Here is a 22,668-nt window from a genome sequence, read left to right on the forward strand (position 1 = left end):
GATCATGATAAGCGTTAACCTTGACAACATGTGATTGATCATGTTTGAATTCATTATTGTGAGCCCAATAGATTTGTTGTTAGAAATCCCGGTCTTTACATAGCATTCGGTGATTCGGTTGAAGGCACTATTTACAAAAATAAACCAAGAATTTAACCTCAGTCGTCATGAACTCTACTAAACTCCTTAACTGTCAGAAGCAGGTCAAAGGAAACTAAAATATCAAGCATAATTTGTTCGTTGGCGTAAGTAGAATACAAAAAACCTCTCCTTTCTGTGCTTGAGAAATCCAATCGCCAGTCATGATAAGCCCACCAATCGATTGTATATGACACTGTATATGCCGTTTTCGGTTTAGTAGCAGTTCCGCGGTGAAGTGTGACCTGCATCATCATCATCATCATCATCAGCCTGATTATACCCACTGCAGGGCGAAGGCCTCTCCCATATTTCTCCACCTAACCCGGTTCTGTGCTAGCTGCATCCACTTGACCCCTCAGTTCAGTTTAGTCGTTCAGTCGTGTCCGACTCTTCGTGACCCTATGGACCATGTCACGCCACGCTTTCCGGTCTCTCACTATCTTCCTAAAAATCACATAACTTCATCTCCAGTGCCTCGAGGATGCCATCTAACCAACGCGTTCGCTGCCTAACCCTTCTCCGGCGACCCTCAACATTTCCCAACATCAAATCTTTCTCCAGCGACTCTTCTCTTCTCATCAGATGACCAAAGTAGCTGAGCTTTAACTTTAAAATTTGACCCTCCAATCAGCAGTCAGGGTTTATGGTCGAAAATATCGACTGATTTGATCTTCTGGCAGTCCAAGGAACTCTCAAGAGTCTTCGCCAGCACCACAATTCAAACGCGTCAATTCTTCGGCGGTCAGCCTTTTTCACAGTCCAACACTCGCATCCATACACCACAACTGGAAAGACCATAGCACGAGTTATACGGATCTTGGTTGGCACACTAATGTCTCTGCACTTTACTAGGCGGTCAAGGCTAACCATTGCTCTCTTTCCCAGAAGCAGGCGTCTCCTAATTTCATGGCTGCAGTCTCCTTCCGAGGTAATCTTGGAGCCCAAGAACAGAAAATCTGTCACAGCTTCCACTTCTTGTCCATTGATGCTCCAGGACTTGGTAGGGCAGGACGCCATGATTTTTGTCTTTTTAATGTTCAGTTTAAGCCCAAACTTCTCACTCTCCTCTTGTACGCGGATCAGAAGTCTCTCGAGTTCCACTTCACTTTCTGCCATTAAAGTGGTATCATCCGCATATCTAAGGTTGTTGATACGTTTTCCAGCAATCTTCACTCCAGCTGAAGACTCGTCCAGACCGGCCTTCCTCATGATGCACTCTGCATATAGGTTACATAGGCAGGGCGACAGTATGCAGCCTTTCCTCACTCCTTTCTCGATCGGAAACCAATCAGTAAGACCATGCCCAGTTCTGACTGTGGCCTCTTGCCCTTCATACAGGTTCCTGAGGAGACAGATGAGGTGAATTGGAACTCCCATCTCTTGGAGAGCTTGCCACAATCTGCTGTGATCTACGCAGTCAAACGTTTTCGCATAATCAATAAAGCAGAAGTAGATGGGTTTCTGGAACTCTCTTGCTTTTTCCATGATCCAGCGAAGGTTAGCAATTTGGTCTCTAGTTCCTCTGCCCTTGCGAAACCCAGCTTGCACGTCCGGAAGCTCCCGATCCACATACTGCTGCAGCCTAGCTTGGAGGATTTTCAACATCACTTTGCTAGCATGCGAAATAAGCGCGATCGTGCGGTAGTTGGAACAATCTTTGGCACTGCCTTTCTTTGGAATGGGGATATAAACTGACCTCCTTCAATCCTGTGGCCACTGCAGGGTTGTCCAAATTTTCTGACATAATGTATGCAGAATGTTAACAGCGTCATGGTTGAGGTTTTGAAGCAACTCAGCTGGAATGCCATCAATTCCGCTAGCTTTCTTCTTAGCAAGGCTGGCTAAGGCCCATTCAACTTCACTCTTCAGGATGCCCGGCTCGAGATCAGTAATCACAACCGTCTTATGTTGGGTTTGCACATTCGGGTCCTTCTTGTACAGTTCTTCTGTGTATTCCTGCCACCTCTTCTTTATCTTTGAGGCTTCAGTGAGGTCCTTGCCTTGTTTGTCCTTTATCACGCCCAGCTTAGTACAGAAGCTTCCTTTGATATCTTTGATTGTCTTATACAGAGCTCAAGTGTTCCTCAATTGGCTGTTGTCCTCAATTGCTTGGCACTGTATGTTCAGGAAGGCATTCTTATCTCTCCTTGCTATTTTCTGAAAATCCGCATTGAGAACCTTGTATCTTTCTCTTTCCCCCATAACTTTTGCCATCCTCCTTTCCTCAGCCATTTGCAAAGCCTCTTCAGATAACCAGTTTGCTTTCTTGCATTTCTTTTGCTTTGGAACTACCTTAGTAGCAACTTCTTGTATTATATCACGAACATCAGTCCACATCTCTTCGGGCTCTCTGTCTTCCAGATCTAATACTTGAAATCGATTCCTCACTTCCACAGCATATTCTAATGGAATTTGATCCAGATCATACCTGAAAGTCCTTCTAGTTTTCTGCGTTTTCCTCAATCGAAGCTTAGTTTTGGCAACAAGAAGCTGATGATCGGTGCCACAATCGGCCCCAGGCCTTGTTTATACTTCTTGTAGAGCGCTTCTCCATCTCTGCCGGCAAAGAATATAATCGATCTGATTCCTGTACAGAACGTCCGGTGAAGTCCATGTGTACAGGCGCCTCTTGTGCTGTTGAAAATGAGTATTCGCTATGGTCAGGTTGTTCTCTTGACAAAACTCTACTAGCCTTTGCCCAGCTTCATTTGGCTCGCCAAGACCGAACTTGCCTATAATTCCGGATATTTCTTCTCTCCCGACCTTAGCATTCCAGTCTCCTATGAGAAAAACGACGTCTGATGATGGGGTGCGGTCTAAAAGACATTGTAGGTCCGCATAAAATCTCTCAACGTCAGCTTCTTCAGCAGCAGTGGTCGGTGCATAGACTTGGATAACTGTTATGTTGAAAGGCTGACCTTGGATCCGAAGTGAAATCATTCGGTCGTTTTTGGGGTTGTACCCTAGCACTGCTTTGCCCATTCTTCTGTTTACTATGAGAGCGACCCCATTTCTTCTCTTGGATTCGTGCCCACAAAAAAAGACATAATGGTCGCCGGAGTTAAATTCTCCCATTCCGGTCCACTTGAGCTCGCTGATACCCAAGATATCAATGTTCAATCTGTCCATTTCTCGCTTGACGACATCCAGTTTACCTTGCATCATAGATCTTATCTTCCATGTTGCTATGTGATATATCTCCTTGCAACATCGGACTTTCCGGTCGCTTCCCGACACATCCACAACTGAGCGTCCTTTTGGCTTTAGCCCAGCCGCTTCATTCGTCTTGGAGCTACTAGGAATCGCCCTTTGTTCATCCCCAGTAACATGTGGGACGCCTTCCAACCTGGGGGGCTCATCTTCCGGCGCCATATCATTAATGGTACTGTGACTGGCCATAGGGTTTTCTTGACAGGAAATACTGGATTGGGTTGCCATTACCTTCTCCAGCGAATCACATTTTTTCAGAACTCTCTGCCGTGACCTGTCTATCTTGGGTGGCCCTACACAGCAGAGCTCACGACTTCATCGAGTTTCGCAAGCCTCTCCGAACTTTCTGCCACCCCCTGCTACGCTTTCCTTCCCTTGGAATCCAATTTGTCACCCTCAGTGACCATCGGTTATCCTCTTTTCGCACTACATGTCCTGTCCATGTCCATTTCTTCTTCTTAATTTCCACTAGAATGTCGGTAACTTGAGTTATTTCTCTGACCCACTCTGCACGCTTTCTATCTCTTAATACCTGCATACAACTCTCAGAATGTATTGAACATCATTTTCCTAAAAGTACAATGAGAGAGTGTTCACATCAGCGGGTGCTGTCCTGACGAGGCAATGTTGCGAAATGTGCAGTGATATATTTTAAAAACCGCTGAAAAAAATTAACAACGTTTAAAAAGTGTCACCAAAGCCGCACTTTGAGACTGCAGTGAGAGCAAGGTTTTGTTATAGCAACAAAAATTTAGAGTGATGAACCAGTACTCGACTACAGTTTGTAATCTTCAGCTACTTTCGTCGGCAGTACATGAGTGCTATAATCAGTTATATTTTAAAAGGAATGATTTTAATGGCATTCGGTTACTTATTTGTTGTAACGTTTACAAAGGGGTAGATGGCGAGCACTTGCCTTAGCAAAAAGTGCGAGCTTTAGCCTGCAACCCTCACATCAAGCACGACAGGCTTCCTACAGAAGCAGCCTGTGGGTACCCCGTCCTCCAAGCCTGATTCCGCCACCTCCACCTTACTGGAGAGACGGAACTGACTCTGATGATGGGGATTATCTCCTACTTCAAGGTGATGGTGCAAATGTGCAGGATAACTGCTGCTGCGCAGTGAAAGGTGGCTTTCATTCATGGTTTTAGTTTTCAAATAGTATCTAAGATGGTTACTTACAGGGTAAAACGTCCGTGTGTTCGAACATACACTCATTATCTGTTATATCTGGAGTCACGTAGGGGAGAGGGAGGTGATTGCGGCAATAGGCTAATGATTTTATGCAGCACCTAGGGAAGCCGATCAATCGGGCTGCCATGAGATCGAAAGCCAGTCACAGTCCATATATTTTATTCCATTGTTTCATTGCACCAAGTAATGGACGCGTTCTCGGTGAAATGGAAGCGCTAAGGCTAGAGCTGAAGAACTCTAACCTTCAGTGCTCCCTTCCCTTAGCGTGAGGAACCTTCTTTCAAGATTCTCAATCACTCCAACAAAACCTTGCTTATGCATTCGCTTACTCTATAGCGGCAACAGACGGCGCAGGAAATGCGCTGCTTCACACGCCGAGCACGGGCTCGCTTCTCCTCCTGCAACGAATAAAAAAACAAATAGTCAACAATTAAGTTAAGAAGAGCCTTCCACTCCTTCAATCTTTGCAGAATGATCGTCGCTCTCGCCACGTGCACTTGCATCTATATCTATAATATAAAGGTCTACGAAATGCGCTCTTGCATCGCGAATGCGTAGACCCATTCCGACAAACGCCTGAGTGCTCAAGCTAGTTGGACGTAATTCTGGCAAGAGACTTCGATGTCGGATAGCGGTGAGCAGGTAGAAAGACAATTGCTCCAACGCGTCTTGTATAGTTCACTTTGCCTCAACAGCATAAACAACAGCACTGATTCGTCTGATCGCAGAATTCACAGAATACATTTGGATGCTGTAATGCAGTACCGGGTTTCACAATTGCGCTGTCAGTTTATGGATAGGAAAATACACGACGTTATTACTTCAAAATTATTTGCTTCTATAAACATGGCAGCTTCTTTACGCATGACAGATGGTCTGCCTCTGTTTCCATTTAAGAACCAATTCATGCATCTACCAGGAAAATGAATGAGTTTGGGTTTTATTGCGAAGCAATACTACTTTAGCTACCACCTCAGCCCGTCAAAAGGCGCGGCGGTGGCAGCCACGCTTGACCTTTAGCGTCACCTGGCTGTGTGACGTCATACCATCTGTGTAAGAGCGAGGCTAAACTCGCGCCATCGCCTTGCGCGGTGGCAGTTACCGCCTGACTTTTGCTCCTCTCACCAGTGGCGCTGCGCGCTGCGTGACGTCATACCATCTGTGTAAGAGCGGGGGCTCACCGTCACCTTGCACTGTGGCAGTTACGGCCTGACTCCGCTCCTCTTGTCAAGCCATGAGATGCCGCCTACAGTCAAAGCGCTTAGGGCAGGCTGCAGAGACTTTATGAAGAATGAGGACACCAAATAATTATATTCAGGGAAGAGAATTGTCGAATAGAGGTCTCCTATTAGGAATCTTGCTCGCGTCAGGCTTCGATCCGCCGGGGCATTGCGGGGGCGGCGCATTGGCACTGCGAACCTGCCCGGCGGAGCGAATCCAGATTGCACGAGCCCCTTGGCTGGGGTAACGCCTGCTCCCTGAAACAAGGACCTCCCCACCCCAGTGGTGTGGGGGGCCTTGCCCGGGGTTGCCGTAGGATGATGATGGTTGTTGGCTGAGGTTTGTACCCTCACAGGAGGGCTGCACCCAGTGCGCCCTTCCCTCCATCTGACAAGGCAAGGATGAGCACTTCCCCAATGTTGAAATTCGATACGTTTGAAGTATTTGACCTTCGGATGAATACGTAATTAGTGATGTACAGACAAAACGCCATTTCTTTACGGACCACCGGACTGTATATATAGGTTTGAATAAAAGATGAAACGAGAAACATGTGTGCATTGTGATTCTGTCTGTGTGTGTTTAGCAATGTAAAACCATAGCTAAATATAGTACAGTCAAGCGTCACCACAGCCATAACAGCAAACATAACCGGGGTATCACCATGGTGAATATAGCACAGCTAAGCATCACCACAAGCTGTACAATAGTAGTACCATGTATTGCTTCGCAATCACCAGGCTTAATCAAGCTAAGTCACAGCCAATTGTTTTTTTTTTGTATATGGTAGTCGACGGTCGCTTTGTGAACTGGACAGTCCTACTTGCTTTATGCAAGAAGGCACAAGTAAGCACTTTCGAATTGCAAAAATAGAATCATAAAAAGTCCTCCAACGTTTTGCGCGGCGCTGACAAGCCACTGCAATTACACTACCAAATGCAAACCACACCTCGAAATTGCACTCGAAGTAATTCCAGCTGCCAACTATTCCTTAGTGCTTAAATACGCATAAAACAACAATATTTTCTGGCAAGCAAGCCAGGTAACACTGCGTTTTCAGCGAATCAAGTTTACCAACAGCGCACCTGTGCAAGCAGTTGTAACTTTCGATTAAATTTGTGCCTTATAGATGTCTGGAGCTAGGCTAGTTTCTTTGTATTGAAGCTGTCAAAGGAAACCGCCTTTAGAAAGAGCAAGAAAGCAAATACATAGAGAGAGCACCCTAACTGTTTAGTTTATCAGCATCATGTTGTGACATTGCACATATATATATATTAATACATGCATAAAGTTTATTGCGTCATATTATTTTGGTTTGGTTTGGTAATATATATATATAAGACCATCGGAAGCGATATTCGGAGGTCGTGGGTTCGGTTCCCACCATCGGCACGTTGTTTTTTCTTCTACTTTGAGTTTAACTATCTTTCCCCTAAACAGATTACATTACTAATTTATGTGATTACCGAATAAAGGTAAAAAAAAAGATAAAGAGCAATCCCAAATGCTTTTCTTGGCCTCGCAGACTGTTGGCTACTTTCATTCACACACACACACACACACACACACACACACACACACACACGCACGCACACACACACACACACACACACACACACACACGCGCGCGCGCGCGCGCACACACACACACACACACACACACACACACACATATATATATATATATATATATATATATATATATATATATATCTTTCCCCTAAACAGATTACATTGGTAATTTCTGTGATTATCCAAGTAAACATTAAAAAAAAGACATAGAGTACCATCCCCAACGCTTTCCTTGGCCTCGCCGACTGTTGGCTTCTTTCCTTCATGTATTATAACGAGCAGCCTCATTTCCCCTTGATTGATCTGCTTGTAGCTTACGGGGGTCTCGGTTCTGGCAGTCTTGAAGCCATAGGTAGCGTAAGAGGGTTCTAGCACAGCTTTCGCCCTCGCTCTTGATCACGTTCTACGTGACGCTGGCGGTAACAAAGGACGTCCCACGTCCGCCGCTATGGCTGAGGGTGGCGCTGGTGAACACTCTCAAGGTTCGTATACAGACAACATAAATACCCAAGAAAGTAGCAGGGGGGACAGCGGCCGATGTAGCTCAGTTGGAAGAGCACCGGACGCGTTATTCGGAGGTCGTGGGTTCGGATCCATCGGCACGTTGTTTTTTCTTCTACTTTGTGTCTAATTATCTTTCCCCTAAACAGATTACATTGCTAATTTCTGTGATTATCCAAGTAAACATTAAAAAAAAAAAGACATCCCCAACGCTTTCCTTGGCCTCGCCGACTGTTGGCTTCTTTCCTTCATGTATTATAACGAGCACCCTCATTTTCCCTTGATTGATCTGCTTGTAGCTTACGGGGGTCTCGGTTCTGGCAGTCTTGAAGCCATAGGTAGCGTAAGAGGGTTCTAGCACAGCTTTCGCCCTCGCTCTTGATCACGTTCTACGTGACGCTGGCGGTAACAAAGGACGTCCCACGTCCGCCGCTATGGCTGAGGGTGGCGCTGGTGAACACTCTCAAGGTTCGTATACAGACAACATAAATACCCAAGAAAGTAGCAGGGGGGACAGCGGCCGATGTAGCTCAGTTGGAAGAGCACCGGACGCGTTATTCGGAGGTCGTGGGTTCGGATCCCATCATCGGCACGTTGTTTTTTCTTCTACTTTGTGTCTAATTATCTTTCCCCTAAACAGATTACATTGCTAATTTCTGTGATTATCCAAGTAAACATTAAAAAAAAAGACATAAAGTACCATCCCCAACGCTTTCCTTGGCCTCGCCGACGGTTGGCTTCTTTCCTTCATGTATTATAACGAGCACCCTCATTTCCCCTTGATTGATCTGCTTGTAGCTTACGGGGGTCTCGGTTCTGGCAGTCTTGAAGCCATAGGTAGCGTAAGAGGGTTCTAGCACAGCTTTCGCCCTCGCTCTTGATCACGTTCTACGTGACGCTGGCGGTAACAAAGGACGTCCCACGTCCGCCGCTATGGCTGAGGGTGGCGCTGGTGAACACTCTCAAGGTTCGTATACAGACAACATAAATACCCAAGAAAGTAGCAGGGGGGACAGCGGCCGATGTAGCTCAGTTGGAAGAGCATCGGACGCGTTATTCGGAGGTCGTGGGTTCGGATCCCATCATCGGCACGTTGTTTTTTCTTCTACTTTGTGTCTAACTATCTTTCCCCTAAACGGATTACATTGCTAATTTCTGTGATTATCCAAGTAAATATTAAAAAAAAAGAAAAAAAAGACATAAAGTACCATCCCCAACGCTTTCCTTGGCCTCGCCGACTGTTGGCTTCTTTCCTTCATATATATATATATATATATATATATATATATATATATATATATATATATATATATATATATATATATATATATATATATCTTATATATATATCTTTTCTTCTACTTTGTGTTTAATTATCTTTCCCCTAAACAAGATTACATTACTAATTTCTGTGATTATCCAAGTAAACATTAAAAAAAAAAGGACATAAAGTAACATCCCCTACGATTTCCTCGGCCTCGCCGACTGTTGGCTTCTTTCCTTTATATATATATATATATATATATATATATATATATATATATATATATATATATATATATATATATATGCAATTAGTAGCGTGTTCGCGCAGAAGCGCAAGGACTTGTGGGTGGGCCACAGAAGTCGAGCGGTGCGCACTCAATATGAAACGGTGACAATATATACAATCCTCATTGAGTGCAAAAAATAAAGCGATGCGGTTACATAGCATATATAGTTCATTCTTTCACCCAACAATAGATAATAAAGCAAACCAAAGGAAGTTTCTAGCCAATAAACGGAACATAAATTGTAAAGAAAGAAACTGGATACCAATTACAAAGAAACCCAGTATTTTCTTCGCAGTAACAATCAGCCCTTTAAGTGCAGATTTTGTAACGTTCGTAGAGTCACATATCAACATTTTTGCTGGTAGCTTGCTAATATAGTAGGGAATATAAAACTGTCATGTCCTTTTGTCATAGTTATAGTCACATAGCGTCTACATAATTTTCATCTCATATTTGTTAACATGTTCGTGAAAACAACAATTTTGTAAACATGAACTAATGCGTTCCTGTTGCAATCCAAGTTTCGTTAAGCTGGGCCGCGAAAGCCGACTCATAATTTAAGCTGTTTAGGTTTACGATTAGATTAAGGTTTAGTTTTAAAGATTTGAACGAAGCTGAGCACCTTACTCTTGAAGTCCGAGTAAAAAGTAAAGTAATGTCATCTTGAATTTTACACTGCAAGTGCGGACTGAAAGCAGCTCATGCACGCAGAACACTTTCTGCATTATTCAGGGATGGCTAGGCACACGTGCGAGAATTTCAATTCTACTGCATAAGTCATAGCATTGGCCGCGCTCTCATATTCCTAGCCCCACTTGTTGGAGATGCAATAAAGACTGGATTTTACTACATATTGTACATCTCTGAAGCCTTGAACCGACTACCTCACATAAGCGAATATTCAAGAGGGACAACGCCGAAAACAGACTTGTATTGCCTATGGCTTTTTTTTTCTTCTTTTTTTTACATATTTGCGGGCAGTGGAACTGCGCTTGACAATGCAGAAGCATGACCGCAGGTTAGGTTTAAGTTTGGGCTGGCACTAAGTGCCCGTAAAAAAAGCTGATGTTAAGTGTGTGTTAGTTTGAATAGCGGAGCTCTTGGATTCGTGGTTTATGCGGTTATTCTAGATTTCTCGCGCGTTCGTCATACAACGCGGTTCCACTGAAATGTACGTGACATTTTAAGATGAAGCACCCAAATTCCGGAAATGCCTAAATCAATTCGAATAAACTAGGAATCAGTGAGTGACCCCTATTCACATCATTCTGCCTCAGCCTTGTTTCCTTTATGGAAAATGTACAGTTTCAGCGAAAGGGAAGGGGTCTAAACGCTGCCATTTTTCTTTTAATACAAACACACATGCGTTATCATTCGAAGCCTGACCAGCTGTTATCTTCTCTAAAAGCTGTATCATATATTTCAGTTCTATTTTTATATGGCGTGATATTCTCATTCTTATATATGGCATGATTTGGCATAGAATACATGGTATAAAATTGTGCCATATATTTCATTTCTATTCAGCTTGCGTATTATGCGGTGTTGTTTACTAATTGTTTTAACCTTGTGTTTCGCGCAGCATAGCCTCGGTCGCTTTTTGTGCCATAAAACCTAATATAACTCTTTACTATTTCTGCTTTTTTTTAGTTCTCATGACGTGTTATCAGGGTTCTTCGTGTGCCTCCTTATGTAATACCTTCTTCAGGAGAGCATTTATTTATTTGAATAAATAAATAATGAATAAAATCTTTGACAGAGAAGGATTTATTATTTAGAATTATCCTCTGCTCCTATCGTTTAGTGTTTGATGAAATTTTTGTACACATACTGAGGGGCGGTCATCAAGACTAGGCATTCTGACTTAGAGGAAGGTTTTCTGCAGTCTAATTTTCTTTCTCGAACGTATTAAATTATAATGTGCGACGAAGTCTTGCTTGCTTGCATTGCACACTACTTAAATGTTAAGCGTAATGTTGGGCTGTATGCCACCGAAAGGTAGCCTACAGCTTTGCTTCTGTTAGCCGCTTTTTGTTTAATACTCAACACAAGGTGCGTTTCGACGCTACCTGTGTTGTCAGTTTTGCCTTTTGACATAAATGTCCCACAAAATAGCAAAACCCATTTCCTCCAAATAATAGAGGTCAAGCTGCCAATGCAGTAATATTGACAACGTGATGGATCTGGAGGTGATATTATATGGTCCAAAGGAGAACCTCTCAGAAATACAAATTTTCCCTCCATTACTTATCAAGCAGCATCCTCTGACTGCCTAATAAACACCTTTTCACGATAGTTATCGGCGATATATTCCTTATTTGGTGCTTTCGTATCGTTCAAACTGCATTTTTGTGTCGATATGACAATAATAAAAATCAGAATATTCGATTTGACAACGCTAATTCCTAAGGGGAAAAAAATGTAGAAAGGAGGGTTCTTGACAAGTGGGAAATGAATGCATAGTTGCACGTGCATTTTAAACGATTGCGTTAAATTGAACGTTGGCCTAAAACCAACGGTGCAAAATTTCCATTACTAGGCAACGATGGTACTACATGACCTACCACAAATACAGGTGACGTCCACAACAATAATAAAGTACAGCAGAGGTAATAGATTTCTGTTTATCCTACGACTTCGTATATTGATTTGGAAACCACAAAGTAGCGGTACCGAGTAAATAAAAGTTACCCCCCTCCCTACCCACAAGAAAAGAAAAGAAAGAGTGGCACATCTGGTAATGAAGCCATTGCGCGTTTTGTCACGAGTAGGCCGTGCAGACCCATCGAATTCCCGCCACTGAGGAATCAATGCACTTGCTTTGGACATTTACGAGATCATATGTCTACCTGGTGGAGTAATTGCATACCCTCCAGCCATGCGTATCTGCGCATTACACTGGTATCATAACATTCTTAAGATGCGCTGCCAGTTTCCACTTGAAATTAAAAAGTCTGGCTCCTGTATCAACTAAGGCACTGAGGTTTAAGAGCAAAGATCGCTGCCGCATTGATATTTCAAGGCATATAAAAAAAAACCATCCATATTTTTATTTTTCACTTATCAGCACCCAAAAGCAACCCATTCTTCCAGGAAAGCATTCTTATGTGCACTAGTCCAATGTTGTGATATCGGCACGGCTCCGTCTTCGTGCTTTCACAATGAACCTAATGCGTCATCACACCTTTCATCACTCCTTATGCAATGCCAAAAGCAATGCAAACACGTTTACCTAATTTTTCTCCTTGCTCGGGCTACGCGGATATTCCTTATTCAAAAAGCAAAAGCTCTGTTATAACTATTCATAATTACTTCCTATTGTAGAGAAAATGGAAAGTTTTCAAGTCTGTTTTATGTTGCTTATCAAACATGAAGAAAAAGAAGGAAAATATAGAGGCGCTGCCAGAAATTAGGCGCTCGATGATGAAATGGCAGGCTAGCTATACCAACAGTAGGACAAAGTGCTCTCACAAAAGTGGCATTGCCTCGATGAAATCCTCCAGAAGCCAAGAAAAAAAGAGCGTTTCCTCGAAGTGTGCCCTTGTGTGAGATCGTCAACGGCGTATTGCGAAGTGAGTCTTTCGTTTTATGACACTGCCGACGCCAAAGTAGGTTATGGCGACCATCAAAGTAACTAGCGATTGCACATAGGGTGTTAGCGTATACGACGGAGAATCAAAGTTGCAATAGCTGCCATCACATCTGAATGGCGCAGTTGGAAAAGAGTTGCCAACTCATCTTTCATCAAAATTATATTTTTGTGCCTGTTACTTTTAACAGTGTTTGACGATCAGGAAAACGGAAGTCAAACGTAATCGGATGAGCCCACCATAAACATTCGGTGAAATAATTGCGACGTGTAGTTTTTAATGTCTAAGAACGCAAACTTAGTACTGAGAAAAAAGTATTACGTAGCGAAAAATTAGAATGGGTTCTCAGAAATTCTTCATGACGCCGTTTTCGCTTAATCTGAAACATAAGCTTTGGAAATAAAGCCCTATGTTTTAAGGATAAGCAAGAGTGATAAAAATGGAGAGAACATTACTAAAATGCAGCGTTCATTTGAATAAATTTGATTTTCTGTGTTTGTAAAACATGATGCAACAAAAATAAAATACTAATTTTGTTTTGGAGCAGCTCCTAGTTATACCTGTGCATGAAAAAAAAATATTTCTCGGACGAAGCTTGGATGAAACATGGTTGGTTGAAACTGGAAACATCTCGGAGCATCTTGAGCGACAATCAAAGTTATCAAGCTGCGAGTCGCGACGACGAGCATGATCAAACAAAGAAAACAAACTTTATTTGCCTACCAGAATCAGAGTGATAAAGCCGTATGCCGGCGACTGTCGGAAAAAATAACCAACGCAGATTGGAATGGTTTGCGGCATTATTTTAGCCAGCAAAGGGCAACTGAGTGAATATATTTCCAGAGCCGGGCCGATGTGTGTTTCTTCGTGTGATCATTCCTTCGCGCTGTTTTAAGGTAGATAACACTGCACTAGCGAGTTCAGACTAAAGTACTCATATAAGTTTCATGAAATAGGCTCAGTAAACTTAAATACAGCTACGAGAACAAGGGATAGAAGTTTATAGTTATTAGATGTTAATTAGAAAACCATATAATGACCGGGAAATCAAAATAGTAGCTTTCAGCAGTATGCGTATGCTGGTAATCTTCCAAAGCGCTTTAGTCGGTTGTATGTATTTTCTACCAAGCAATGGCTTTGTCTTTTTCAAACTTTTGCTTATTCTACTGTCGACACATTCAACCTTCGCGACGCTTTCGTGCGTTAGGAGATGCAGCATATTTCTTCTTAGCCACCAGTGTTTTAAAACTGTAATGATAATATTTTGGTGTTGTAAATGCTGTTAATAATGCTATTAGGAAAACGATAGAGTGGAAACGCCATACTATTAAGACACAGTTTTCTTCGAATCGCTAGGATGTACACTTGTTCAAAACAATACGTTATTGTCATGAATCCGGCTCCGCAAGGGTTCCTCCGCAAACGTTTCTGAAGCGAATTGTGGACCGTGGTCGGCAGCATTTCTCCGGGGTAACCGTAGGCAGCTTTTTGGGTTTCTTCCACGTCTTTTTCTAGAGAAGGCCACCGGACGTATGCCCTTGCTAGCATATTGATAGGAGTTATTCTTGGGCGTGCCTTGTGCACCGACGAGAGTACATGACCTTGCAAGGTTTTTGGTACAATAAGCTGACTTCGCCTAGTCAGGCACGCTTGCTCTTTAGACAGTTCATCTGTACATGTAAAAAACAGTCCTAGTTCTTCCGAAAAATGTTCTGGCCATCGAAAAACTGCAGCTGAAGTCGCATGTTAGATGCTAGCAGGGTTGTGTCAAAATAGCCACACACACACCGGGTCGTCGTTTTCCTGAAGCTGGAGAGAGCGGAAGTTGTGACAGTGTGTCAGCAAGGTTCATTTTTTTACCGCTTCGAAACTTCAGATCGTACTTACGCTCTCTCAACGAAAGCGCCCGTCTCTGCGCCCATTATGGTGCTAAAGTTGGCAGGAGTTTATCATGCCCCAGAATTACGATAAGGGGTTGAAGATTAGTGCTCAGTACACTGAATTTGCTGCCGTATAAGTTGAATGAAATTGCCGCAGTGCAAGTATGAGCGCGAGTGTTTGTTTTACAACTTGAGCGTAATTACGCTCACTGCTTGTTAAATTGCTTGAAACAAATGTTTTTTCTGATGTTTCATTCCGTCTCGATGTTCATGGAAGATCACAACCCTGTTTGTAAACAGAAGACTCGCTACTAAGTCCAACCGGCTACTCGACATCATAGGACGCTAAAACATCGCTGTTAAAAATCACTTCCTTAGTTACATCGAATGCCTTCTTTCATTGTCACGTTCCATTTTTATTTGTGATACTCCTTGAATACGGGCATACAGAGGTGGTAGCACAGTTCGCAAATTTCTGAAAAACTTGAAAATAAAGTTTAGAAGACCCAATTAGGACCAGTTCGGTGATGCTGTTGAGCTTTACAGCATATCGATTAGCTATTAAGTTTTAAGCCTTGGTATACATGCTTTTCCCGGAAAACGTGTGCCCTGGGTAGGCAACTGAATCACTGAAAGACTGCAGTTGTCTTGTTTCAACGTTATGTTGAGATCTTGAGTCTTACAGTTTTTTCGGCTTTATTTTAACAATTTTCTGTGCTCTCGAATGTGATAATGACATGGTGACATTTGACTTTGGAAATTCCTCCCTTGAAAGGGGGCAAACAGGCGCATGACTTGTCCCCTTCCACATCCTTGTTTGTCGCGCTGGTATCCTTCCAGATGACACCACACCAATTAGCCCAAATCTCTATGCTTATGGATAGAAGCGGCATTATGCCCCCATTATACTCAACGATTACAGTTGCCTTTCCTTTCCACTTTAGACGCTCTCCTGTGTGAGTGTTCAAACGTGTCTAAAATTGGCTTGTATTCAAACTCTGAAAAGCATTGCCTAATTAGACATTCAGCCAGCAATGTGATAGCTGCTACCGTATCCAAAGACGTTTCAGTCGGTTTTACTTCAATCCGCACTTCCAATTTGTAGCCTCGTTTTCCATCTCCCTCAGGCAGTAAGACATACGTGTGCAAACCCTCAGATTCTTCGTCTTGCGCTTCCAGGAAGCTCACTGATCGGGGTTTTGTTTTACGGCACATTGTATGTGGGTGCTCTACCCGTCGCATTCGCGGCACTTCGCATTGCTGTACCAGATGCGCTGTAGTGCCTGTGCTTCTTTTTTTAGTTTTCGGTGGCCTACCTTTCGTTACTTGCATTACTCGAACGACATTAACGGCGGTCAGGCATTCTGTTTGGGAATATAGTTGCCTTGTCTGCCTCGCAGCAATATCTTTTTGAGCGCAATCTTGTACGCATTTGCAAAGTTTAAGCCTTCCGTTGCGAGGAATATCTATTGAGTCTCCTACACACGAAATCCTGCCGCAAGCCGATCTCTCAAGGCATCCCTCACAAATTCTCTGAAAAAGCAATTACGCGCCAGATGTTTAACTGGAGTCACGAAATATTTCACGGATGCTCCTTCCTGCGGCGTGAGCGTTTTGATCTTGAAAGGCTCGATGGTTATTAGACATCCCGTGAAGAGGTAAGTATCTTCTGAATTTCGGCAAAGCTCTTGTCACTAGGACTGTTGGGAAGTGAAATGTTCTTCAGCTCCTTGTAACCTTTGCTGCTCGCTATACATTCAAGGACAATCTCAACTTATTTGTCCCCAGAACCTAATTAAGTTCCACACAATATCCAAACATCTCGAAATACGGCTTGTTGTTCGCCTCTTGGGATAAATTCGGGAATGATTCCAAATTGTTACGAAGCAGCTGGCGTAGCCATAATGGAAGGCTTGGCTTCAAATAGTGATCCGCCGTTTGTTTCGTTCCAATCACTTTGCCGGTGCTTGTTAACTGCATCCCGTGTTCGTCGCCAGTATTTGTTCAATTGTGACAGGAGAGTAATGAAAGTGGGCTTTATTCACCAAACGCCACTGCTTATGTAGCGTTTATTAATAAGTTTCTACGTCAAAAACGGACGCTTGCTCTGATGCTGATACCCAATCTCTAAGCCCTCGTAATTACATCGATGTCACTTCGAAAAACGCGATATCTGAAAGAACCAATCAACAGAAAATATAGAACCTAACGTAAAACGTTCTTTGCCTCGTACTCGCAAATGTGAGCTTTCATTCTAACATCATGCTTAAATGCTTATCGGAGCCGATCATTCGATGCTCCGATAAGTAGTTCGGAGCTCCCCATTACAGTGTCATCTGAGCTATGCATTACGATCTCGTTGTTAATTAGAAGCGGTGACGCTGTTCCCCTCTCCAGACTACGCTGACATACTGAAAGCAGACATGCTCAAACACGACAGGCGATTAGGCTTTGTACAGCCCATGAAATAAAAAACATTTGCATTGGCGGCCGCTAAAAACAAACCTTCACTGCTAGAACCTAATCCAGAAAACCTGGTCTAGCCGTAAGGGTCGAGGAAGTAGCGGGTTATTATTGTGATGTAATGAGCTTAGCCAGGTGCGTTTAGAGAAGACATGACGCGTATATACTGCTAAACAGAAGGCGTGTACCATGATGTAGTGTTTACGGCGACAGCCAAAAAATGGCTTTAGGATCACTCATCATTAAAGATAAAGGTGGGAAAGTAGACGAATTGTATTGCATAAACAGTAGAGTTGTAGTTAGCACGGGTAAGTATAAGTAAAGGGAAAAATGGAAACAAATGAAGGCCTGAAGATCTATATGCCCAGCCGTACCATAACACCGCATCTTTCTATGAAAGCGAGGAATCGACTGTGATTATGTACGTGGAATGCTTGTTTGTGGCATTGACCAACAATGAATAAAGCAAAAAGAAGGCCGGAGACCAGGCAGAGAGAGAATATAGCATATATATTCTAGGAATTGCAGAAATTGCGCAGCCAACACTAACCTCTTCATGTTTTCTCTGAGCGCCAGAATTCCCAGGAGCTGTCCTTTGTCGAACAGGTTACCAGTTTTTGTTAAAATATGTGTAAGTGCGCCATTTTTAAATGTTTCGTTCATCTATAGGAGTGCCGCATGTCACCAATATATAGATTATTCAGCACAGTGTGATTTCTGTAAGCGTAAACAAATGTGCTTTTGCTTGTGCATGCAATCTTTAAGAGAATGTCCTTATTTTCCGCACATAAGAAAATTCGGTAAATCCGGGTGCAGTATTCTGAGCTATAGAACTTCCCTAGAAAACTGTGTATAAAAATGTTGTTGACAGGTTTACCTATGCACCAGCCGCCTTGCTTTTGTTATCACTCTACGGAGTGATGAAGTGTTCTGCATATGGCGTGCCCAAGTGCCAGAGCAATATGCTTCTCTAAACCGGCTGCTGTCCATCCAATGCTAACTTAAGCCAAGCAGCATCAGCTATTGTAGCTGCATCTCCCGGGTCAGTTTATTGCAGCTGTAAACAGCCCGTATTTCTTGTGTGCAGGAGGTCAAACACACTTTTATAAGGTTGCACTGTTACTGCCACCCAACACTTGCAAAACTGTGCAAGAGTGCTCAAATCTGAATCGTGATGAAGCCGATTGTCTGAATATAATCCTGTAAATTCCTTTAGCCGAATAAATATGAAAAGTTGCCCAATTGTTTTATATTTTACTTTCTTTAGTTTTAGTAGCGAAGAGGAACGTTAGTTAAGCCGACGTCCGTATTTCTGTATTTTGTCTCGTACGGCTTATTTGGCAACCGAATGCAACATGCGTAGTATAAAGCATAAATAAAGGTTAAGATTTTTATGTTCTCCGCATAAGAAGCCTGTCCCCTCGCACAGAGTTTGTCGAGTAATGTGTATGCAAAGTATACGATAAGCATAAGGAATAAAATGAAGCTGATGGGTGCGCTTTGCTCAATTCCCGCGCGTTAGTGGTTGAGCAAGCTGTAGCCATGGCCAGTGTTCTCGGCTCGACTCCGCTTTTTCTTCGAATCAAAGAGCCAAAAGTAATTATGAACGGAACAAAGCATAAGCCTTACAAAGCAGCGCAGTGATACCGCAATTTCTGTTTGCCTTTTAGCCCCACCGCTGCAACCGCGGATAACCTTTATTAAAGAAAGAGTGCCCTAGAGGTCGCGGCTGAGGACCAACAAAAGATTAAATATGGGACACAAAGCGAATAAGGAAGATAAATGCGCGAGTCGATGCATCCGACGCAGGTCGCACGTCGATGGTCCATGGCGCGCCGTCAACGGCTATGGATTGTGAGGATGGAATACCAGTCAACTCGGGCCCTCCCGACAGCAGCCCGCCAACGCTGCACGAGGAGTTGACAGGATCCTATATTCAGCGCCACTGGAGCAGAGATAAATAGCAGGCGAAGTTCACTACCCGGTTCACGCTTCCGTGGCAGAAACCAGGGAACCGTGAAGAAAACACTGCGACACTTCGCTGCTGTTCGAGTAGATGGCGGTCTTCCCGTTCGCTTCCTATGCGTAGCCGCGCCAGCAGTGCGTCGATTGCAACGATATGATGTGGACACAATAATAAAGCGAGAAGAATTTATGTTGGGGAGACTGGTGACTGGTTCTCAGAGCTGGCTCTGTTCAGAGAAGGACACCCAGAAAAGCGACTCACGTCCTCATGCTGAGGCCCCAAAGGGAACCGAGGCTTTTATGGGCAAGGCGGAGGCAGCGGTTGTGTGTTCGGTCTGTACTAGCAGCCCAGTTTCTACATTGGAAGTGCGCGCTGAAATAACATTGATTTGTGTCACTTTTGCTTACCATATGAGGAGCTCGAAGGAAAATTTTCTAAACGGTCTAAAGACATGAATAGATTTTGCGTCGTCAAATATTTCCATCTAAGTATGTTTCTTCATCTATCTTTAAGGCCATCACAAAAACTGTTCTGCTGCGTAATACCTGTCTCCAATATTCATGCTTACTATTTGCAAAATATCACCGAGGTTAAAACAAAGCTCGACAGAGAAGGCAGCCATTCTATTTTCGATGTCTGCCACCAGAGCATGTCTAATTGTCGACGTCGCGAGAGTTTCTTTGAGAGAACAGGCTCCCGTAATAGATGCTGGACGTTGCAGCTACGTTACCACAATTAACAGCCTCATCGCAGATTTGTGCACATCTGTTGTCACAATCCGTGGGATAATTTTGTGCTTCATAGAATCCTCGTGCTATAAAATTTGATTTATTCTAGATGAGTGTTATAAAAATATTCATTCCCTGGGTACTTACAGGTAGACTTAGGACAACATAATCGCCGCTTTTTCTGCGATTGCGATTAAAACGGTGACGCAACATGGTGATATGCCTTCCGTTCAGCCAGTAAGTAAGAACTACATCCAGGTTTTAAAAAATTACATTTGTCTGCAAAGACACTTTAAATCAACATGAAGCAGCGCTTTGATTGGGAGTGTTCCTGGAATTTTCGGAATTGCAGCCTCTTCCCACAAATTTTGAAACCGCGTTACTTCCGTACGCTTAACACGGACTATATTTACCGTGCTGCCATGTAAGCGCAATCTCCAAAAAAGCAAAGCGAAATCGGTCTTTCGCCTTCTTCCTAAATTTAAATCGATGTTGTGCAACAGGCAGCCAAGTACTTTCCCATCTTAGAGATCCGTTTACGTTTCTCAATGTTCACAATTTATCACCTCCGGGCTTCATTTTAACCGCATTCATTTCAACGTAGACACGTCTACTTTTACAACAGTCACCAAGCAGGGGTTTTTTACGCTACAAGGTATACATATTGAGCAAGCACAAACTAAGGCACTTAGCCTAGAGCTGTGCGCACATTTCAGAAGAGGGTCCTCGTTCTATCGATAGCAATGTTGTTCCTGTATTAACATCCAAAATTGTGGTTAGTCGCCAACTAAAGTAACCTGCTTGTCTTGAGGAACTCAAGTTAAAGTGCAGCTAATCTTAGTTTCGGACGCGAGGGCGCAATCGGTCAGCTATGATTCGTAAAGTATTCCTCATTAGCCTTCTCTTGAAGTATATGTGTGGCGTTATCACAGAAATTTTATAATACTTGACTGCTGACACTCTGCAGCGCTCGCAACATTTGCCTTAACTTTGAACGCACTCTTTCATTCTGATTAACCATTAGCGAAGATGGACCCGTTCCGCCATAAAATTTAGCATCACCTTTTGTCTCTGTCAGCATCGGTGTTGTGTGTGAAGAACAGCAGGCGTGCTTTGGCACGTAGTAACCGCCGACTAGTTGCTAGTTGGCCGGGCACTGACAGGTCGCCTCTTGTGCTAGATCAACAGAGAGTATAATAAGGCCGAGTTTGCAGAATCTGCCAATAACCTCAGATGTGTTAATGAGTTCGCAGAAACTGCCACCTTTGCCGTGGAAGGGTGAGATGGATGTAGAACCTATCGGCCCCCACAAATCCCGAAAGATACGCTTCCCCTAAGCCATACAGTCCCTAGCTTTATATCCATGCCGACCGGTCATTCATATATTGGTAGTTAAAACTCTTTGCTTAAGAGCGTGTGCGAGAACACAGGGACCAAAATTAAGGGATTGGTTAACATAGAAGAGAAATGCTTGTGGGAGAACGAGTATCTGCATAGGAAGACGCTAACGAGATCCACTAACGCTATAGTGTCATGTCATTAAACGGAGACCTTCAGTTAAGCTGTAATTTTTGTTTACCAGATTATATACCGCTTTAGAGACAATTTTTTTTCTAGTTTCTTAATTTATTCTAAAAGATCCTTACTAAATTTACCGAGCAGCTTGCACAATCACTTACAGTCGATCACTCACCGAAAAACTATAGTCACACCCAACCTACATTGACCACCTTCTTCGTCGACTGTGCGAAGGCAGGACAAAATCTCGTCGTCTCGCAACGGAGTTTAACGAGATTAGAACCTGCCCGATACACACTATTAACGAGTCTCGGTGTGATGCTAACAAGTAACGTAACGTATAAGTCGATTATGAAATGACATTTGATCACCTCGGATTTCCAGGCTTTGTTTACTGCGGTATTATATGCTCCAATGGAGGAGACCCAACTAGATTTTTGGTGCTTGATTAAATTGAAAATAGAATAATTTGAAAATATTGAGAGGTTGCCGTTTCATTAATTTAGCGTCAACGTAGTGGGTGTGTTCTGTTCTCAGAATAAGCTACAACAAATAGGAACACTGTAGCTCAATGCGTCTAAAATGCTTAGATTTAATCGTCTTGCACAATGGTGTTTAGGTTTTGAAATGTCACTCGTCATTCCCCTTATATTTCTGTAAAACAGTATTTTTTTAGGATAAATCTATCATAAATTTCAGTGCTTCGAGCGTCCGAGCTGAATGTAATAAGAGGCCCGAATAAGAGAGAAGTCGTCAAACTGCCGAGAAAGTGTTCCGAAATGATTCATTTATATTTTAGTACCATTATCTTGTTCTCCGCTATATCTTAGATTTAAAACCATAGCCTGAATTCGATATTGTGCGTGAGTAATGTATTCTTGTTTTACAATTTGCTCTTTGGATAGTTATGAACATTTTGTTGACTCGTCTGAATTCGTTTCGAGTCTGATGTTTGTCCTGATTCTTTCCGGCCTTTCGTAGCTTCTGACAGATTTATTCTATAAAGATAGATTTCACTCCTGAAACGAATATAAAAACGCATTATGAAAATATTATTGTGGACGCAATATAGGACGCAATATATAAGAGAACTTCTTGCTTAGCGTGACATTAAAGCAAGAGGTGAGTGAT

The 22,668-nt window shown here is 43.0% G+C and overlaps 1 long non-coding RNA gene across 2 annotated transcripts in view; it reads right to left on the bottom strand.

Moving 5' to 3' along the window:
- Positions 1 to 4,688: 4,688 nt before the first annotated feature.
- The window catches only part of LOC146195382 (uncharacterized), a 35,250-nt gene continuing 17,270 nt past the window's right edge, over positions 4,689 to 22,668 (bottom strand). The window contains exons 3-4 of one of the 2 annotated variants that reach the window (XR_014705555.1): positions 21,082 to 21,195; positions 4,689 to 4,943 (exon numbers count right to left, since the gene is read on the bottom strand). This is a non-coding gene — a long non-coding RNA (uncharacterized LOC146195382). The remainder of the gene's footprint in view (positions 4,944 to 21,081; positions 21,196 to 22,668) is intronic. The other variant, XR_014705556.1, reaches the window with a different exon arrangement.

This window comes from Amblyomma maculatum, chromosome 3 (genome assembly GCF_055883805.1).
Source record: "Amblyomma maculatum isolate TAMU_Amacu chromosome 3, ASM5588380v1, whole genome shotgun sequence".
Lineage (NCBI taxonomy): Eukaryota > Metazoa > Arthropoda > Arachnida > Ixodida > Ixodidae > Amblyomma > Amblyomma maculatum.